General features: G+C 47.8%; 1 non-coding gene across 1 annotated transcript; it reads left to right on the forward strand.

Moving 5' to 3' along the window:
• Positions 1–2528: 2528 nt before the first annotated feature.
• On the forward strand, positions 2529–2681 carry LOC149871105 (5.8S ribosomal RNA). Its single transcript, XR_016440917.1, has one exon. It is a non-coding gene; the product is annotated as a 5.8S ribosomal RNA (ribosomal RNA).
• Positions 2682–6808: the final 4127 nt, after the last annotated feature.

Raw genomic sequence — 6808 nt, forward strand, 5'->3', positions numbered from 1 at the left:
CCTTGGGCTGAGGCTCCTGCACCATGCCAGGCAGCCTGACCATGGCTGCCACCTTGGGCAGCATTTCCCAGCTGCCCTGCCCCTGTGACTGACCATGGACACTGGCCCCAGAGCCACTGGCCCAGCTGTGCAGCTCCCCACCACCCCTGGAGGAGCCCCTCACTCTCTTTCCCTGCTGGAGGGTCAGGTGCCTCCCCCTTGTCCTGTGTGCCCTGCTGCAGCCCCAGTGCCCAGACACCTTCCCCCAGTGTTGGCAGGCACCTGCCCCTCTCCTGCATACCCATCCCCTCCACATATCCCTGCCACACACATACACAGAGCTGCCTGGACAGTCCCTCAGACCTGGCCCTCCAACCTCAGCTCCCCATAGACTTACCTGCATCCAGCTGCCAGGGCTAGTCCCACCAACCTGTCTAGCTGTATGCCAGCGCGGTGCATGTGCATGTGCAGATTTACATGGTGCCCCCTGCTGCCAATCACCCCAAGCAGCTTCTTGAAGGCTGGAAGGCTACCAGCCTGCAAGGAGAAACCCATGGTTTCCTCCTTTAAGGAGGAAAATCTGCATTTTTCCATAGCAAACGGAAAACCCAAATCCCTGGAAACACGCATGCCACTAGGGCAAGCTGGGAAATACAGTTCTACCAACAAAATCCCAGACACTTGTTCCTATTTCAAAAACCAGCTTGGATGGAGATTGGAGGACTCAAAAAGAGGACATGCCTGGGAAACCCAGATGTATGGTAACCGTACCCATGGATGTAGCCCAGGAGGAGGCCCAGTGGTCTGAGGTGATTTTGACGCCTCTGCTTCAAGAGAATCCCTGCACTTTTCTGCCCAGGGAGATAGTGGTAGGTTCTTTACTGGAAAGTTTCAAAGAAGACGCTGGAAGGGCATCTTTCTAGGACCCTTGAGATTCCTTCTACCCCTAGGTTGCTATGAAAGTATGTATATGAAACATTATCCCTGTGGAAAAATATGTTTTCAAATTAACATTTTTTTAGTGCAGTGTGTGTTTTGATCAAAGCACAGTGACATATAATCAGAAAAACAAAACCTTGAACACTGAAACATTTCTGACAGAAACCTGAAATGCCCTGGTATTTGGCTGAGAAGTTTAAAGGTTTTTTTTTGGGGGGGGGGTGTGATTTGGGGTCCAAAAATTTGGGGATTTTGGTGACTGAAAACTAAACAAAGCCTGTTCTCCTTCCCCTCCTCCTTCTGCCCCCCTTTATGAGAAGCTAGGACTCCTTGGAAAGCTGAGCATCTTTCAAACAGTTCTTGTTCAAAGCCTGCCTTGGGTCATAGGGAAAATGGGTTTAGCATGTGTTAGATCTCAGTTGTTAGTCATCATCACCAGAACCCCCACCCCCACCCAACCTGAAGGCGTTGCTGTTTCTGTCCAAAAGATGCTGATGATTTGAGGTTGAACCTCAGCTGAGTGCTTCCATGGCTGTGGTGTGAGCAAACCCCTGTCTGACCCAACAGACCAACATTTCTAAGTGATTATCCAGCATTGTCCAGCATCTCATTGCTTCCTCGGGTCTCCATCTGTTGTCCCGTCTTAGACTGTGAGCTCCTTGAAAGAGGGGCTATCTTTTTGTTCTGGGTTTGTACAGCACATAGCACAGTGGGGGCCCAATTCATGACTGAGGCTCCTAGGTACTGTGGTGATACAGATAAGGAATATGTTATACAACATAGACTTGACATGAGGCTCTTCCTGAGGCTTGTGGGCAGTGGTCTTGGAGATAAACCAGCCTAGCCTGTGTCATGTACTCTGTGACCACAGCTAGCTCATATGGGTGAAAACACACAGAGGACCTCATGGCCTGGTCAGCTGTGAATACAAAGTTCCTGGCATCTCCCTGAAATGAAGCACTTGGGATGTGATTCTACTAGCCCACATATTAGGCCAAATACAGTTAGTGGCCACTAGGACTGTCAGGGATAGCAATAAGAGGTCTAGGCCTGTGTTTACCATGTTATTCAAGCTATGATTTCACTGACAAAAAAGCATTTTTACCATGGGCTCACTAATCAGTGTTACCTATCCCCTTCTAAAAACAGATGCCTTGTCAACACTTGAAACTAACTCAGATTAAGATAGGGTGTGAACTGAAAAAACAGTAGTTATTCCCAAATCACTCCTGAAGCTGACACACTTGTTCTGGATGAAGAGCACTTTATTGCAGTTTAATATAACATACTGGATTAAACCGAGCCCTTGTCCACACTTCATGATTAATACAGGTTAAAACAGGGAGGTATGATAGCTATTTTTGATCTATTCCATATGTGGACACGCAGAGCTCCTATACAAGCGCAGGGAGGCTGCTCTGATGCATTGCAATTCCAGTTCGTCAGAGCAGACCTGATTAATCGAGTCTGCTGGAGCATAGAAATTAACACACTCCAGCAGCCTCCAGTGTTACATGTATCAGGGGACCCTGTCCCAACCTTGTGCAGACCCAGGAGCCTGCACGGGGTGAGGTGGCAACCATGGAAAAAAGCCTGTGAAAAAACCTGACAACTCTTAGCGGTGGATCACTCATCTCGTGCGTCAATGAAGAACACAGCTAGCTGCGAGAATTAATGTGAATTGCAGGACACATTGATCTTCGACACTTCGAACGCACTTGTGGCCCCGGGTTCCTCCCAGGGCTACGCCTGTCTGAGCGTTGCTTGATGATCAATCGCCCGTGCGGTGTGTGTGGGGCCAGTGGCACTGGCCAGCGTCTCTACACTGAAAAATGGTGGTGGGGTGCTTTAAACTAAAGTTTGTTTGACTTAAACTAAAGCTCTCACCCCACTGTTATTTTTCAGCATGAGGATGTTGCTATGCATGATGCTCTGGGCATTTTAAATTAGCGTAGCTCTTGGAGCTGTCCTAATTAAAGCGTTCCCCCCCTCCCCCCGCCACCTCCTGGAGCACATCTATAAACTCCCACAGATTCTGGAACCTAAATTACTGTATTAAGTACTTCATGGCGGTTATGCAGGAGGAGTTATGTGGTTATGTGCAGATAACTTGTGTAGAGCAGATAAGCCTCCTCATTTTTCCTGTGAGGTGTGCCAGGTGAGGACAAGTAAAATGGCAGGTATAATGCTGATGTTGTCTAACTACACTGGGGTGGATGCTCCAAGTGCTTTGTATCTTCATGTGGTGATAGAGTTGGGTTGATGTTGTCTCCAGGATGATCTAGAAAAACCACGAGAGACAGGGTTTTTTGTGGCACTATCTTTTTATTGGATTGGGCTAATTAAAGATTGGCTGGTCCAGGAAAAGATATCAACCATAAAAATCCTTGTCTCTCAATAGGAATCTGCAATATGATAAATAGTTTTTCTGGCTGGAAAGAATGCACCTTGATGTCTGGTAAATCCAAAGCCTCAGAAATCCTCCTCTGACTTTCCTCAAGGCTTTTTCTCCCCTTTGAAGTGAAATGTGAAGGCTTTTTGTTTATTGCTTTGAAAGAGGCAAGGGAAGGCCCTGAACTACTTTCACACTTTCCCTCCCAGAGCAAATGGCTCCACAAACATTGTGTTTTCTGTTGTGCCCCCAGCTGTGAGGTCTTCACCCTCCCCTTGGGAACCACAAGTTCTTACAGTAAAGCATGAAAGGTTGCATTGTCCTAGTTAGGAGCGCGTGCGCGCCGCCCCCCCCCCCCCCCCCCCCCCACACACACACAGAGTCAACCTGAGCAGTGGCCACAGGAGGAATAACACAGAAAGGAAAGTAGGACCCATTATACAAGATCTCCTCTAGCAAACTGGAGGAGATGTGTCAGGGGCTAAATCTGGTGGAGTAGGATGGAGGATTGCAATGGGGCAGAAGCGGGCTGTAAGTTGTGGGCAGGACTGCAATTACTGGGAGGAATTCAACTTACTCTCTGGATGCTTTTTATGCCTCTGACCCAATCATTAGTGCTACTGGTCAGCTGAGCACTTTCCAACAGGGGGAGATCTTGAATGGCCTAAAGAAGCAGTCAGCAACCTTTTCAGGTGGTGGGCTGGAATGACCCAGTTCAGGTCAAATGTCACAGAAGCTCCATATCTGCTAGCCAGATCCAGATCTAATGGCTTCATGCCTCCCAGATTGCTGACCCCTGGCCTAAAGCCATAACCCCAGTGCTTGAATGTACTGTGGTAGAAGGGGTATGTCACTGATAGTTCAAGCCAGGGTTTGAAATGTGGAGGGGGTGCTCAGCCCCCCCCCACATAAGAGACGAGAGCCCCCGGCCTGCCCTGTGCCTTTCTAAGCAGCTCAGGCATAGGCAGCTCCTTCTGGTTTTTGGCTGCCACCACCGCAGATCCCCACCAAAAGTGGGAGTGTAAGTCGAACCCTGGTCCAAGCTGGAGTTCAGCTCTGTTAATCTTTGCCTCAGGTACGGTTCATAGAGGACCACATACATTTTACTATGGATATTTCCCATGCTTCTGGGCTTTGCTGGTTGCCATGTGGCTGGGAAGGAATATTTTTCCAGTTCAGTTGCAATGCATGTCAGGGTTTTTTTTCCACTTTCCTCAGAAGTATAGCGTGTAGGCTTCAGCCAAGGTTGCAGATTTTGGTGGGGTGTGCCAGTGCTTCTGCTGGGACTAAAATATGGAGGTTCCTGGCTAGAGGATCTTGCCCCTCCACTCAGGGTCAATCTGATTGCCATATTTGGGGTTAGGAGGAATTGTACCCCATGGTCAGATTGGTATGGACTATAGGGATTTTTGCCTTTCTTTGCTGGGGGGGGGGCACCTTCCCAGGATCTCTCAAGCATATTTTAACAACCCTTGTAGCATCAGGACATTGGCCACCATTGCCCCCTTGCTTTACCTGTGGCATGTTAAGGGATTAAGCCTTGTGGTCGTATGTCCTGTAGACTATGCAGTTTTACTAATAGGTTGGACAAAGATTTGTATAGGCTGGTTTGGACAGGGATGATCCTGTGTCTGGCAGGGGTTGGACTAGATCACCTCCAGAGGTCTCTTCTAGCCTTATGACTATGATTCTATGACCACGTGGCAGTGGGATATGAAAGCAGCATGCTTGGGCTGGCACAGACTGGCTGATATGCTCAGGGAAACAGAAACAGCTTTCTGACAGCTACTGTCATCTCCTTCATGGTGCACAGATGCAGGGACTTGAGTGTAAAGAGGGCACTCACATGGCTTTTTGGCATGGAAAGGTAAAATAGGATTTGGCCCGAAGCTGTTATGTACTATTGGTCCAGCACGTAATCAGTATACTGATCCCCAGTGAGATAATCTGATCTAATTTGGGATGCTGCTATCCCTGCCCTTTCCTTTCCTTCACCCTCTTTTTGTTTTGGTCTTTCCCTTTCTGTACGTATATTTTCTTCTCTTCCCTTTGCCTTTCCCTCTCTATAGCGAAACCCATCACCTACCCAGCAGCCTGCAACTCCTTCCATTCCAGTCACTACCACAAGTGGTGCTTTCTGAGTTAAATGTTGGAACGGCAGCATCCTAACCAGGTACTTCACTCAGATGAGCGAAGGACATGACAGCTCACTGCAATAGTTTGACTGGATAAACTGAAAAAAAAAAAATTAATTTTCTTTCAAAACGTCTCGTCAAGAGTTAGGGTAAACTGACTCTTTCATGAGTAGTTTCAGTTCTAACAAATACATTTTTCTGGAGAAAAAATTCTTGACAAATTTTACCTTACATGATAGTTTCAGGCTTTTTGCAATCCTAACTGCAGCTGTTACACACAGTTCCTGGTTGGAAGGTTGCCTTTGCATCCATGCCAGCTAAAAACTTACTTTTTAAAAAAAGAATAGTTTGTATTTTGGGGAATCTGAAGCATCGAGTGGGTGACATAAGGAAGCGGTTCTCAACCTTTGGCACCATACATCCCACCAACCATTTTGTCAAAAAACCCTGGTCCCACCATGATAAAAACAAAACCCCACTTTTCCCAAGAAATATATTGCCGTGGACTCTCGAGCCTGAAGGCCCCCTACCTTTCTCAAGAATGCCACTTTTATCAGATAAGTTCCACCTACCCGACCTTGGTGTCCCAGCAGTGGGACGCGTCCCATTGGTTGAGAAGCACTGACATAAAGTCATCCTGCAGATTGTGCCATATGTTTGACACCTCTGAATTCCAGACTAGATGCTGTTGTGACCACTGGAGCATAATGCTGCACTATGGCTGTGTGTAGGGAAACCTTGAGTGACTCCAGGAGTACCTGGTCTGGCATACAGAAAGGCAGGGTTAGGTTCAAAGGGTATTTAGTAGGACAGCAGGTTATAGGGTGAATTTTCACTTTCAGACACCCATGTATCTCAAGTGGAGGCCAAGTATAGAGCCACGTGAGTGCCTCCTTAGAACTCACATAGATTTTTTTATTCTGTTTTCACCTGGCACAGCTCACCCTGAACTTCCCTTTCTCAACTCTGTTCTTGAGACCATGGTGTGGCCGTGTAGGTAACTTCCCATCAAAGTCAAAGGTACTCTGCACTGCAGGAGAGGGAGCCCTGGGTTTTGGCCCTAGTGAGACAGAAACTAGCCCAATGCGCTCCATTTTGCCACATGACTACTTATTACAAGGAAAGGCAATGAGGGAAGAACTCAGGGCTCCCCTCTTCCCAGATGATATTAATCTCTCAGAGCCACACTTCCTCTGCTTTTCCTTCTTTTTTTCCTGGCTCCACATTTGTCCCCCTCTTAGCTGCAAAGAGAAGGGCTATGCTGCTTGGCCCATGTCCTGGTGGTTTTAGCACTGAGCTATGCTACCGAAGGGCAGCAGGTTCAAACCTTCTCTCTCTGGGGGAGTCCAGATACTGGGTCTTC

Source organism: Crocodylus siamensis, chromosome 2 (genome assembly GCF_052110815.1).
Source record: "Crocodylus siamensis isolate JL-2025a chromosome 2, ASM5211081v1, whole genome shotgun sequence".
Lineage (NCBI taxonomy): Eukaryota > Metazoa > Chordata > Crocodylia > Crocodylidae > Crocodylus > Crocodylus siamensis.